General features: G+C 35.5%; 1 protein-coding gene, 1 non-coding gene and 1 pseudogene across 3 annotated transcripts in view; all 3 read left to right on the top strand.

Moving 5' to 3' along the window:
* The window catches only part of CCSER1 (coiled-coil serine rich protein 1), a 698,243-nt gene that overhangs the window by 74,259 nt on the left and 609,194 nt on the right, over window positions 1–14,790 (top strand). The gene's annotated exons all lie outside the window — the stretch shown is intronic.
* LOC118987096 (coilin-like) overlaps window positions 1–14,790 on the top strand; it is a 71,114-nt pseudogene that overhangs the window by 45,545 nt on the left and 10,779 nt on the right.
* LOC118987107 (small nucleolar RNA SNORA3/SNORA45 family) lies at window positions 8,349–8,480 on the top strand. Its single transcript, XR_005066514.1, has one exon. It is a non-coding gene; the product is annotated as a small nucleolar RNA SNORA3/SNORA45 family (small nucleolar RNA).

Below are 14,790 nucleotides of genomic sequence, written 5' to 3'. Positions count from 1 at the left end.
TTGCTATAAATTCCTTCTTCTGAGAACTAAGGTATAATATAAGAAAGGAGTATAAGGATTTCTACTTACAGTGGAGTTCATACTCTCTTATTATCAAGTTTTTAGTGCTTTTGAAATAGCCCAAGAGATTCCAAGGAAAGGAGGTGTTTTGAGATCATACAACCTCAAAATTGTAAGAGCGTCTTTGAGGCATATTAGAGTTTTACATTTGTAATAGAGATTTCTGCTGCTAAATTTTAAAAAAGTTTTAAAAATAAGACAAAATATTAAACACACTGTGAGGAGATCTGGCTTTAATTATCTATTTATGTGCAATTAGCTACATAATAAGGGCAAGTGATTACCTCACAGCATTGTGATTGCTCAGGAGTAGTTCATTGTGCATGGGCTGAAAGTGGGGTTGGAACTCCAGATGGAGGCACATATTATGCCAATAAAAGTAAGGGTACAAAGAAAACCTGACATTTTTGAATAAATGAAAATTGAGTAGTATGCCTGGAATGTAAAGTGTCTGTAAATGTGTTTGGTATTAGTGATAGAGAAAGGGGTTACATTAGCAAGGTATGGGGTGGGTTGGCTTTTTATGCCTCTGAAAGAGTTTGGAATTTGTCTGGAGGCTAAGAGAAGTTCTTGAAAGGCTTAGAATAGGGCTTGAAGTTGGCACTTTTGATGACTAATACGGGCAAAGAAGGGGAGTCAACAAGACCACAGACAGGTACAAGCTAGACTTGATTTGAATACTATAGGCAAATAGATGGTAATATGAGTTAGACATGGAGAAATAGGGATGGGGAGAAATGAACTATTTAGGAAGAAAAATCTATAGGATGCAATCACTGATTGTTGGGGATTGGTGAAAAGAAGGGGAATATCTTGGCTAATTCCTGTTTTGGGCCTTAAAAAACCTGATTTGAAATACAGTAGGAGAAATTAATTTGGAAGGAAGTGATCAATTTTGTTATTTATTTATTGTTTGTTCCTTTTTTTAGATTGAATATCTAATTGTAGATGCTTGGTAAACAGACATCTGGTATTCATTCCTTAAGTATTAACTATCTTGAGATAATTATATTTTCTGTAATATTCTCATTATTCAAATTATTTAACATATAAATACCTTCATATCTACATTCTCAGTCTAGATCATTCACCAGAACCCAAATCCCAAATATAACTATGATATTAAACTTATTTTCAATAAAAATTATGCCTTGATATTCAGTGGAAGTAGAAGTGGAGATTTTTTTAACCCTGCTACTTTCATATGGCAAATGAGACTTTATTCAGTTTCAGATTGTGAGAAACATAATTACTTTGGGACAAGGTTGGGGATGGAATTTGTGTCAGTGTCACTTTTGTATCTGAAAACAGCCCTTTAGAAATACTCCACATTCAAATAGTTATTGCATTAAATACTGTACAGCTGAGTCTTCAAATTGGTTCTGTAAATTAGGAGTGAGGAAATGGATATATGAGAAATGGGCAACATAATGATGAATAAGTAAGGAAAAGAGTTTTTATCACTTGTGAAAAATATGTAAAACTTCTCTAGTATTTGTTTCCCATGATCTTTGCCCATTTTTTGACTTTGTCATCTGTGTCATTTTCCCCCAGCACATGAATATTTGCTTAGATTTTTTTCTTTATTTACCCTTGGGAAAAAAAATACAGATAACTACAAGGATATTTAAGGTGCTGTGTGTGTTTTTTTGTGACTGGAGCTATCATTCTTAGAAAGATTTTAATAAAAAATTTTGACAACATAGCAAAACAGAAATCAGGTTTAATAGACTTCAACATATCTGAAGTGTATATCCTGTCTGAAAAAGAATGCAGGCATCCAACACAGCTGACACCTTTTTTGTGTTTTGTATCCATCTCTGCTAGCCAGCTAGCCAATCTTGTGTATTTGCAACAGCATCGACATTGATGAATCACTTTAATTTACCAGGCAACAGACTGTTTGCCAAGACTATCTGTAAGAACCAGCTAGAGCTGGCCTTCATCATTATAGATATGTGTATTGTTTCAAAGAAGTGTAACCGATCAGAAGCAATTTAGATTTATCCTTGTACCATATATGTATAGAAATAATTTTTAATATCCTCTTTATTTTATATTTCTTTTATGACTTAATTTTATTATGGAAGAATACCTCTATAAATATATGCTGATTTAGTTATTTGGTAAAATGGATTGTAATATAATTTGGCTTTATTAAATGTTGAGGATAATTTTTAAATTAAATTTTTATGATCAGGGATTGGTTTTTATAAAATGAGTATTTTATGCCACTTTATATGCTTTAAAGTAAAAATCAATATTTTGAAAGTAGTAAATTGTGTTATCAATTTTTAATTTAAATAGTTTAGACATCAGGTGAGGAACAGAAAATAGAATACATGAAATCTCAAAGTATTGGGATGGCCAAGAAGTCTGTTAATGTTTTTTTCTCCCATACAATGGCTCTAGTAGTGCTTAGTTGCCTTTAACTTCATTGAAAATACTTTTGTTGGATCGTAACAGCTGTGATATCAGTGTGCATTAAAAAACAACTTACCAAAATTTGTGAATTTTTGTGCAGCCATTTTTAATATTGAAGATGGAAGAAAATACACAACATTTTGGCATATTATGCTTTATTATTTTAAGAAAGGTAAATAAAGCAACTGCAACATTAAAAAAAAGTTTGTGCAGTACATGGAGAAGGTGCTGTGAATGTTTGAATGTGTCAAAAGTGGTTTGTGAAGTTTCATGGTACTATTGACATTTGGCCAAATAATTCTTTGCTGTGGGGCTGTCTCATGCATTGGAAGATATTTAGCAGCACCCCTGGCCTCTACCCACTGGAAGCCAATAGTGGAAGACAGCTGACATACTCAGAATATCCAAATCAATAAATTTATTGGTGAAAATGAAAAATGTACCTTTTGTTTTATGGAAAAAATACAGAATTTTAGGCCAAACTAATATTATAGAATTTTAGTGAAGATATGCTTAATAGTTATATAAGAAAAGATAATCTTGGTAGAGAGAAGTTAATTACACATAATATTCAGAAGTCATATTTTCTTGATGCTTAGCTTATATACAAGTTATGGCTTTTTGAAATGCACTAAAAGTTACCATTATATTTGGATTAGATAGCTTGTCCATGATTAGAAGGTACTATTACAAAATTTTTAAAAATCAGCATATTTATATAGCATCCATCATATGCCAAGAGCTGCACCAGCCATTTTCACAGGTCAGCAGTGCATTAGACAAAATGTTATAATAGACAGTGGGGTTTGATGTCCTCCAGATGCCGACTGTTGCCACATTTTGGCTCCTGAAATTCTACTGATTAAACATCAGAACTTAAAACTTTCTCACTATTAGTATATATATAAAATTGCTGGGCGAAGTTATTCTTTGTATTCATAAATATCTGTCTTTCAATATGAATGATTATAACTCTTCAAGGAGGCTTTGACAGAGGAAGTAGAAATGATTTTAGAGGCCTTGACTATTTTAAATTTTAACTGAGCTGGTAAAACACAAGAAATAAGGACTGACTGGTAAGGAGTTATTTGTTTGTTTTGCTTACATTACATATCAAGTAGGGCTACTCTAGGCTGCTTTTACTATGGTCAGTTGAATGAAACACATCTTACATATTAGATAAATAAAATTCATACCCCAAACCTTAAGTTATTCCTTGTTTTTTCTGTGTAATATTCCAAGAATGACTCAGGTATTTTCACTTTATAACTAATGCAAGCACACCAAAACATCAGGTGAGTTTGAATTTCTCAGGCTAGAGTTAACAAAGTAAGTGGGCACATGGGGATTATTTCTGAGGTGAGGATGCCCATGAGAAATTATTCTGAGTTAACAGAGAAGTTGTGAATGGCTTCGTGAAACCTCCTAAATTGAGAGAAGTCCAGTTCTCGCCATTATTTTTGTGTGCTTCTGTGTTTTCTGCCATAGCCCTCTGGCGAGGTGGAGCCAGGCTGCATCTTTATTGAAACAAAGGCAACACACCTGATTTACCTGCTGAGGAAAGAATGTTTTGTCTATTCAATAATTTTTGGTACTTTATATTTATAAAGACCATTCTAAACATTTTCTATGAAATCTCAACCATGACTTTTCCTGTCAAATTAAGGAAATATCCTTCCCTAGTTGGGTGAACAATCTCTCCAAAAATTCTCTTTCAGTGCAAGAAAGATTGAAAATTCATCATCTTCTTTATTATTTTGGTCTTTGAGTTTGGGGCTGAAATAGATGCTGATGCTAGAAATTTTATGTTTTACTTAAAGTAGTATAGTTTTAGTTTATATTAATATGTATATTGGTCCACTGTTTTGTCAGCATAGTTTGATTTCTCTTTACTGGGCACTTACCTACCAACCTAAGGCTTCATTTTATTGAAAGTTGGATGAATAAGCAACACTGTTTAAAAGGTGCAGGGTTAGGCACACATGCCTCATATTTGGACATATTTAAGTGGACATATTCCTAGGGCTTCCTTCTGCTAAAAGACTGTCTTAGTTTTAATTAGCATATTAAAAGAGAGACAAAAGATTTTGTATTTAAAATATACTTTAATCCAGTCCAATCTTTTATGCTCCTATAAGTAATTTTTCTTACTTCTTCCTCACCTCAAAAATCATAGCACCACAGCTAAACATTCCTTATAGTTGGTAGGAGAAGTTATGTGCATAGTTCAGAGGATGAATTGTTTTAATAGCATTTCTTCTCTTCTTAAAGATAAGTCTTGGCTTGGTTGGATTTGGGAATTGCTTTGAAAATTTGGCTTAGTATATTGTTTTCAAATGAAGATATAAGAATAAGTTGAAGGGAATAATCATACAATTCTCACATGGTATTTTATATTGGTATTTAAAATTAAAAGGAAATTAAATGTAAATTGATTTTATATTTATTTTTTTAAATTATATTTTATTGATTATGCTGTTACAATTCTGATTTTTCCCCCTTTACCTTCCACCTGGCACCCTCCACTCCCTCAGGCAACCCTGACATACATTGTTCATGTCCATGAGTCATGGATATAAGTTCTTTGGCTTCTCCATTTCCTCTACTGCACTTTACATCCCATGGCCATTCTGTAACTATCTATTTGTACTTCTTAATCCTCTTCACCCATTCCTCCTCACACACCTCCATGAGTCTGTCTCTGTTCTTATCATTTGCTTAGTTTGTTTTTTTTAGGTTCAATTGATAGTTTTGCCATTTTATTGTTCATAGTTTTGATTTTCTTTTCTTAAATAAGTCCCTTTAACATTTCATATAATAATGACTTGGTGGTGATGAATGCTTGTAGCTCTACATTGTCTGAGCAGCTCTTTATCTGCCCTTACATTCTAAGTGATATCTTTGCTGGATAGAGCAGTCCTGGCTATAGGTGCCTGCTATTCATGACTTTGAACATTTCTTGCCATTCCCTTCTAGCCTGCAAAGTTTCTTATGAGAAATCAGCTGACAGTTTTATTGGGGACTCCCCTGTAGGTAACTAACTGCTTTTCTCTTGCTGTTTTTATTATTCCCTCTTTATCTTTAACCTTTGGCATTTTCATTATGATGTGTCTTGGAGTGGGCCTCCCTTCATCCATCTTGTTTGGAACTCTCTTTGCTTCCTGTTCCTGCATGTCTATTTTCTTTGCCAAGTCAAGGAAGTGTTTTTTCATGATTTTTTCAAATATATTTCCAATTTCTTGCTCTTCCTCTTCTCCTTCTGGCACCCCTATGGTGCAAATGCTAAAATGCTTGAAGTTGTCCCAGAGGTGGCTTACACTGTCTTGGCTTTCTTGGATTCTATTTTCTTCTTGTTGTTCTTATTGGTTCTTTTTTTGCTTTCTTATGTTTCATATTGATTTGATTCTCAGCTTCATCCAGTATACCATTGATTCCCTATAAATTGTTCTTTATTTCAATTAGTGTATTCTTCATTTCTGACAGGATCTTTTTTTATGCTGTTGAGGTCCTCACTGAGTTCCTTAATCATCCTTATAACCAATGTTTTGAACTCTGCACCTGTAGATTGCTTATCTCCATTTCATTTAGCTCCTTTTCTGGAGTTTGATCTGTTCTTTCATTTGGGCCATGTTTCTTTGTCTCCTCATTTTGGCAGCCTCCCTGTGTTTGTTTCTATGTATGAGGTAGAGCTTCTTTGACTCTGTCTTGGTAGTGTGGCCTAATGTAGTAGGTATCCTGTGGGACCCACTGTCACAGCCTCTCCTATCATTCAGTCTGGGTACTTGAGCTATGCTCTCTGTGTGGCCTGAGAACACCTTCCTCTTGTAGTTGAGCCTTGATTACTGTTGGCAGATCCCTGGGAAGGATCTACCCAGGCCAGTGAGCTACAAGGGTTGGCTGTGACCACTGACTACAAACCATCGCCCTCTGTGGAGAATCAGCCATGCAGGGACAGGGTGTTGGTGCTCTGACGTAATACTTATATATTGTATATTTATATCTCATGTTTACATGATACCTTTTATCCTTGTATCATTTTATATTCAGATTCTTATGAACACATGCTCTCTGTTTCCTTTTAGTTGAAATTTAATTGAGCTAATTTTAGATTTATATGTAGTTGTCACATGTAGTGTTACCATGGACCCTTCACCTAGTTTGCCCCAATATTAACATCTTGCAAAATTATAATACAATATTGCATGTAGGATATTTCCATTGATTCAATCTACCAACCTTCACATTTTACCAGTTTTGCTTGTACTCATTTATATGTGTTTCATGTGTAAGTTGTATACCATTTTTTCAAATGCAGAAGTTGGTCAAGACACTGAGCAGTATCATCACCCTAAGGGTTCCTCCTGTTGGCCATACATAATTATACATCCCTTTCGCCTCACCCACTCCATCCCTAACCCCAGGCAACCACTAATATGTTCTCCATTTCTAAAATGTTGTTATTTCAAAATTGTCTGATTAATGGAACAATATAGTGTGTAACCTTTTTGGATTGACTGTCTCTATGTGTTTAACACATAGTGCAGTTTTTCACTGCACTAACCTTTTTGGATTGACTGTCTCTATGTGTTTAACACATATGCAGTTTTTCACAGTATACTTTTTGTCATAAGACTTTAAAATATAACTAAATACAAAGTTTATTTTACAATGTTTGTTAGAAGTTCAGGACAAGCAGTATTTTGGGGGAGGGGAATATATGGAAATCACTAACTCTTTATTATTGGTATTGCTGAGAGCCAGTTGAGTGGTTAGAATATTATACACTATCAACAAGAGGTATGTGACTGGGTCAAAAAAGTACTGATCACATCAATCTGTAATATGGGAGGTTCATGAGGACATTGATCACTGGGCTGTAGCATGGACCAGGTATTATCAGGAGTGTCACAAGTGGAGAGAAAAAGGTGGATTTAGAATCAAAGCATCCAGTAATTTATGTCGTCTTGAGCTTGTTTTATAACCTTGTAGGACTCATACTATAGGGAGTTTATTAAATATGAACAATATTAATCCAGTGATTATAGTGACATGACTGTGGATGTAGAAGAAACCATATAACTAAAAAATTCTGTATTGCATTAAATACGACATAGAAACTTGTTCAGTTGTAGGCCCCATATTGTATTTTTGTGTAGTTTCTCAGTTTATTTATGAGAAAAAAATAAAATTAATATTCCTTGTCTATTATTAAAAAAAGATAGGAAAATATGTTGGTGAGGAGGTAGAAATAAGACAACTCTTGTGCACTGTTGGAGGGAACGTAATTGGCACAGTAACTATAGAAAACAGTATGGATGTTCCACAAAACCTGTAGAATTATGGTATCCAGCAACCCCACTTCTCATTGTATATCTGAAGAAAATGGAGTAAGCATCTCAACAACATATCTGTACCTCTGTGATCACTGACACATTATTCACAATAGTCAAGGCATGGAAACAGCCCTAAGTGTACTCCAGTGGAGTATGGGTAAAGAAGATGCAGTGGAATATTATCCAGCCATTAAAAAGAGAAAATCCTGCCATTTGTGATAATATGGATGATAGGCCTTGAGAGCATTATGTGAAGTTAAATAAGTGAGACAAAGACAAATACTGTATGGTCTCACTGATACGTGAAGTTGTAAAAAGCCAGACTCAGAAACAGAGTACGGTGGTACTTGTCAGGCCTGGGGGTGGGAAACATGAAGAGATGCGGTTCAGAGAATGCAAACTTCCAGTTATAAGATGAATAAGCTCTAGGAATCTAATGCACAGCATGGTGACTGTAGTTGACAATTCTATATTATGTACTTGAATGTTGCTGAGAGTGAATGTTGCTGTTTCATTAAAAATATTAATTTTGTCAAGGCTAGAGTCACACTTGGGTATCAGCTACTGCCTTAGTGTGTTGGAGTCCTCGAAGAACAACTGCTGACCATACTCACTGACTCCGGCCCCGCTGTGGCATGGCCAGTCATCAGGTCAGTGACATGCATCAAAAAATATTAATTCTGTGAGGTGATGGAGGTGTTACTAACCTTATCTTGATGATCATTTTATAATATCTTACATGTATCATCACCTTACACACTCTAAACGTATACAGCGTTATATGTCAGTTTTATCTTAATAAAGCTGGGAAGAAAAGAAAATGCCCCCCCAAATCCAAAATTAATATTCTTAACAATTACATATTGATAACTTGATGAAGTTAGATGATGTCTTGTTTGTCTTTGAATCTTAAAAGCTTAGGTAAAACAAGTTCAGGAAATATGTGTTGAATAACTGTTTTATTAGATTAGGAAATTACTCTAGGGAATATATATAATTTAAGCACTTTTAAAAATTAACATTTATATATTTCTCTATTTATTTATATACTTATTTATGAGATAGGTTGGAATTTCTGGGTAGTAGCACCATTCACATCTTACTGGCACGGGGTTCTATGTTCAGCTGTGTGCATATCCAAGGTAATCGCTTTCCTGCCTAGCTAGAGCTCTAGCATTCATCAGAAGACAGAGAAGAGGCAGATTTTTCTATTTGCATATGGGGCATCAGTATCAACTAATGAATATTTGAACTTATTTTAAAGATATTGTTATAAGACAATGGATTGTAATGGTTTGCTCAGGATGCTGCATTGTTCAATAAAAAGAAACTTAAGTTGAACACCCCTGGCTCCAATGAAAGTGGTCTGGTGGCTGGAAGTCATTTATTTTGTTTTTTTATCATCTGTGTTTTGTCATTTGCTGTTCTACTTAGTGTACTATAATTTGTTTTTTTTAAATTCCATAAATATTTTAGGTAAATGTTAAATATTTCTTAAATATTTACCAATACTGTGTATTGGTAAATACATAATATTTACCAATATTAAGAAATATTGTATTTTTACACAATATACAATATTTATACAACATTTTATATTGTATAAATAATATACAATCATTTCCTAAATATTTTTTAATGATTACTGTACATGTATAATGATTAGTGAATGAAACACAATATGGTTTATTTTACACTTAATTAAGATAATATTCTAAGGAGGAGGAGATTTTTGTCTTTTTCATAACCATGTATAATGTTTGTCAAGTAACAGTCACTCAGTATTTGTTTTTAAAAATAAATGGGTGATTCTATTTGTAATTGGTATGTTTATAAATGATACAGAGGGCTGTTGGCCCTTCCAGTGTTCCAGAGGTACAACCACAAGCTATAGGGTCATAATTAGCTATAGGGTCTTTAGTGTACTTCCAGATGACTCTGAATTTTCAAAGGACACTAGAAACTTCTGGTCTCTGACATGTAAACCTAAGGAGCCCTCAGTGATGCATTATGCAGGCCGTCAAAACTCCCACATACATAACTTTGTAATCACAAGACAGGCCCATGGTACTTCATCAAATTTGGCTCAACTCCTTCAGCCTCCACCCTCTGACAATGAACCTTTCCTGGGTCGAGAGTGGCCCTTCCATACCTCTCGCTGAAGTTAAGAGGAGAAACAAAAAGGAAAAATCAAACTAAAAACCCCCACTCCTGAGAGGGACAGATTTCATAGATTCATCAGCTCATTTGATTCTCTAATCAACCTAAAGAGATAGATATTCTATTCTTTTTGATAGATGAGAAAATGAGGTTCATAGAGGGTATGAAACTAGGATAGTATCAAATACTTAGTAAGACAAAATATTGTTTTATTTAAATGAGATCTAAAGCTCCACTGCTAGTTTTTTTTCTGGATTAGGTTGACACACTAAAGTAATTTGTTTTTCCTTTGCTCCTATCTTTGGTATAGAACCTACCTGTTCTGTTTGGGCCGCACCCACTTTTTGCTCTGTTTCTTTTTTTCTCTTTTCTGTATCTTCTCAGTCCCTGAAGACTGATGCTTCAAATGTACTACTGGCTTGATAGCAGCTTTACCTCAGTGGTTAATTTAAGTTGGCCATAAATATTTTGCTGCTCCTCTTGCCAAGAGGTAGAATCTATTTCTCACCATCTTTAATCCAGGAGATAGCTGTGGGACCTGCTTTGATGACTACAATGTGGCTTAAGTAATGCCGTTATGGGCTTAAGCTTTAAAGAGCCTGGGCAGCTGCCATTTTTACTCTTGTGAATTCTTTAGTCACCATGTAACGCAGGTTACTACCCCACCAGGGAGGCAATGAGGAGACAGTGAGAGAGATACAGGTTAGCTAGTAGTGGGTCCAGCTACCCCAGCTAAAGCATCAGGCATATCAGCGAGGCCGTTTGGGATTTCAGCCCCATTTCAGCTTCTAGAAGACGTCTCTTTCATGAGTGATCTAAGTGAGACAAGCCAAAACACTCAGCTAACAGAGCCGTGCTCAGAGTGTAGACTCATAAGCAAATAAATGCTTGTGTTTTTAAGCCACGAAGTTTTGGGTATAGTGACAAGTAGAAATAGGTATCTGCAATAATCACTGACTTCCAGATTTACTCTGTCTCCATGTGCTAAAGACTGAGTATTATTTTCTGTCATCTCTATGAGTATCTTAAGATACTGAGACCTCAGTCAGTGTGAGGTTCTAATTTCTCCAGGAAATGGAGTTTGGAGAAATTTAAGTGATTTCCAGTGTTAACACTGAACAAATGAAAATTCAAGTGGGTTAAGAATTATTTTCAACTATCCAAAGACAGTTTACTATTTTGATAAGAGGAATATAGTAAGTTTTGAGAATTGAAGGAATGAAAATAGTAAAAAATGATCAGAAGCCACATATGAATACATGCATTTAATGTCAATGTGATGAAGCTTTCCTCATATTGAAATTAAATATGGAACTGTCACACATAGTACACTTTCAAAAACAGAACCTGTACTCAGTGAAGTAGTATATTCTCCATTGCAGGACAGTCATGAGGCTTCGGCTTACCACCTTTTTGAGATGTGTGGTAGTCATGAAGTCATGCTGCCTTTCAAGAAAACTTGTTTTATAGCTGTAAGGAGTATAGTTAGCAGACATTTAGCTGCAGAATCAGTAGAATCCTCTTTAGCATTCAAACTCAGGCAGTACTTTTCCAGATCATCCCCCAACTAATGACTGAGAATGATAAGCACGAGAAGGTCCTAGGTTCTGGCAGTTTCTGGCAAAGCAAGACTCTTCTTTTGCTCTGGGACTTCCCATTAAATTGGTCAAAACTTTGTGAGATCTACATTTATTCCGTACACATTTCTTGTCCAATTCTGCCTACTCTATTTTTCCCCATAAATGCTGGATCTGCTTTGTGGTTTGAAGGCTTCCCCTGAATAATCTTACTTCCTTCCTCTTTATCTCTTGTAGATGTACTCCCCTGTAAACATCTTGTACTGCTAATTCTGGCTCAGCATATGTTTCTGTTAAGACCTGAGCAAGATGCAATTGGTGCAGCTAAACTGACAGGCGGCTCAATTTAGAAGAATTTTCAGGGTCCTTCTAACTCTGCAATCCCATAACATTATGCTCTGAAGCCTAATTGCTCCTAGGCAGAGTTGGATAATTGCATCACAACAATTCTGAGATGTATGGCATGAGATAGCTTAGGGGGTAGACAGACACCTATTTCAATGAAACTTTATACTTTGGAAAATGTGTGTTTTCTTCAAAATTGTAAAGGTGGATGTGTATTGTGTTTTTTCAATTTTAATTCGTTTACTAATATTTTTAACCCCCTGGAGTCATTTGAATCTGCTGAACTCAGCAAAAAAAAAAAGATAGAAATATATCACTGTCTAATAAAAGAGGACTACATAAGCTTCTTGCTAACACATTTTCTGAGCAGATAGGACTAACATGAAGATGATTAAAGAAAGAGTGGGAAAAACTTTTAACCATGGCGTTACTTATAATTGGGAAAATAATCTTCCATTTTTCTCTCCTGTTAATATGTATCATTAATATGAACAATGTACCCACATCTTACATAATTAGCACACAACAAATAAGTAATAACCAGTTTTGAAATAGGAATGCTATTAAATTATGCATTTCTTAGAATATATGTATAATTGTAAAAGATTAAAATGTACTGAAACTTACTATTGAGTTAATGAAGTTGTTCAAAGGTTTTGCTTTTTAATGTTGTGCTTATATCATATGAATGGAAAGCAAATGCTTGCTTTGGAGGTTTGAAGTTAGCAAATTTGGAAAATGTGGTCATTAGTCCAGCCTGTGATTCCCAGACCACCTGTGCTTACACAGGTGGGAAAACTAGGGCAAAAGTAGCAGCACAATCCAAAGTTCCTCTCAGACCATGCGTATGCCAACACCTCTCATATTCTTTTGAGATAAATTTTGGTGTATCATATGAAACTTGATAAGACACAGCCCTCATGGCACATGGAGTCTTTGATTTATCTCCTATTTTTTGAGCCACCTTTATTGAGTCGTTATTGTTTTCTAGGTTTAGGTAAATTATCTCATTAATTGTCACCACAATCATATTAGACAGGAACTATTGTTATTTTCACTTTACACACAATAAATACTAATTTAAAGTGGTTAAATAATTTGACCACTGTCACTATGGCTCATAATTTGCATTGCCTGGGTTTTAACCCATTTATGGCTGAGTGCAAGATCTCTGTTATCATACCGCTGTGTTACCTAGGCTTTGCTATTCGCCTACTTGCTTTGCTGAGCTGTCAGTCACTGAGAACCCAAAGTGGCACTGGTTGGCATGGAAGATGCTGTGGCTGCTGCTTCTTTGCTGTTGTGAACCAGTTTTGCTGCCATAGAGACCAGGCTGTGGATGCTCAAGGTGCAGGGAGATGATGTGAAGGCTGCCAGACTCTGTTATCACTAACTGCACTGCTGTTGTTGTTAGTGCTGCTGCCAATACTGCCAGCCCTGTTGTTGCTGGTGCCAGTGCTGTTGATACCTTGGGCTCAAGTGTCCCATGGTGATTCTCTAGACAAGCAGCTGCTTTTAGATTTTACTGGCTCATTACCTGTAGATCTTTTGCCTTAGGACTCAGGCTTAAATACATGGAGCCTGGGATAAAAGGTGATTGAGGTATGTTCTATATTCCCTAGCATCTGGGACAACTATTCTTGAACTTCCATTCATTATTCTCTTCTTCCCTAGAGATTTCTTTTCCTCAGAAGTTCTTCCCTCAGGCAATTCACCACTAACCCTGGAAACATGAGCGTAAAAACTTGAGCCTTAGAATGAATGTTATGTATGTATGTATATGTGTTTTTTCATAGGAGGGCATGAGTACTGGTATCTTCTATCAACTTGCTGATGTCACTCAGTAACTTATTTTCTTTTGTTTTAAAAAATTGTATTAAATTGATTATAGTATTATAGTTGTCCCAGTTTTTCCCCCATTGCTCCCCTTCACCCAGCACCCCCCACACACTACCTCAGGCAATCCCAACACCATTGTTCATGTCCATGGGTCATGTGTATAAATTCTTTGGCTACTCAATGTCCTATGCTGTACTTTATAACCCCATGGCTGTTCTTAACTACCTATCTGTACTTCTTAATCCCCTAACCTCTCCATCCATTCTCCTGCTAACCCCTCCCATCTGACAACCATCAATTGCTCTCCCTATCCATGACCCTGTCTCTGTTCTTATTTCCTTAACTTGTTGTTTAGTTAAATTGTTGATAGGCATCTATTTATTTTCATTTTATTGTTCATAGTTTTGATTTCTTAGATAAGTCCCTTTAACATTTCATATAATAATGGCTTGGTGGTGATGCATGCCTTTAGTTTTTTCTTGTCTAGGAAGCTGTTTTATCTGCCCTTCGATTCTAAATGATAGTTTTGCTGGGTAGAGTAATCTTGGCTGTAGGCACCTGCTAGTCATGACTTTGAACATTTCTTGCCAGTGCCTTCTCATCTGCAAAGTTTCTTATGAGAAATCAGCTGGCAGTTTTATTGGGGACTCCCCCATAGGTAACTTAACAACTTTTCTCTCACAGCCTTTATCATTCTCTCTTTATCTTTAACCTTTGGCATTTTAATTACAATGTGTCTTGAATGGGCCTCCTTTCATCCACCTTGTTTGGGACTCTGTGCTTCCTGTTCTTGCATGTCTATTTCCTTTGTCAAATTAGGGAAGTGTTCTTTCATTATTTCTTCAAATATATATCCAATTTCTTGCTCTTTCACTTCTCCTTCTGGCACCCCTATGATGCAAATGTTAAAATGCTTGAAGTCATCCCAGAGGCTGCTTACACTGTCCTTGTTTTGCTGGATTCTTTTTCTTCTTCTTGTTTTGATTGGTTATTTTTTGCTTCTTATGTTCCAAATTGTTGATCTGATTCTCAGCTTAATCCAGTCTACTGTT

Source organism: Sturnira hondurensis, unplaced genomic scaffold, assembly GCF_014824575.4.
Source record: "Sturnira hondurensis isolate 20B ecotype Veracruz unplaced genomic scaffold, ASM1482457v3 Scaffold0004998, whole genome shotgun sequence".
Taxonomy (NCBI): Eukaryota; Metazoa; Chordata; class Mammalia; order Chiroptera; family Phyllostomidae; genus Sturnira; species Sturnira hondurensis.
Note: the sequence above shows the minus strand (reverse complement) of the source record. Positions and strands in the feature narration are given on the sequence as shown.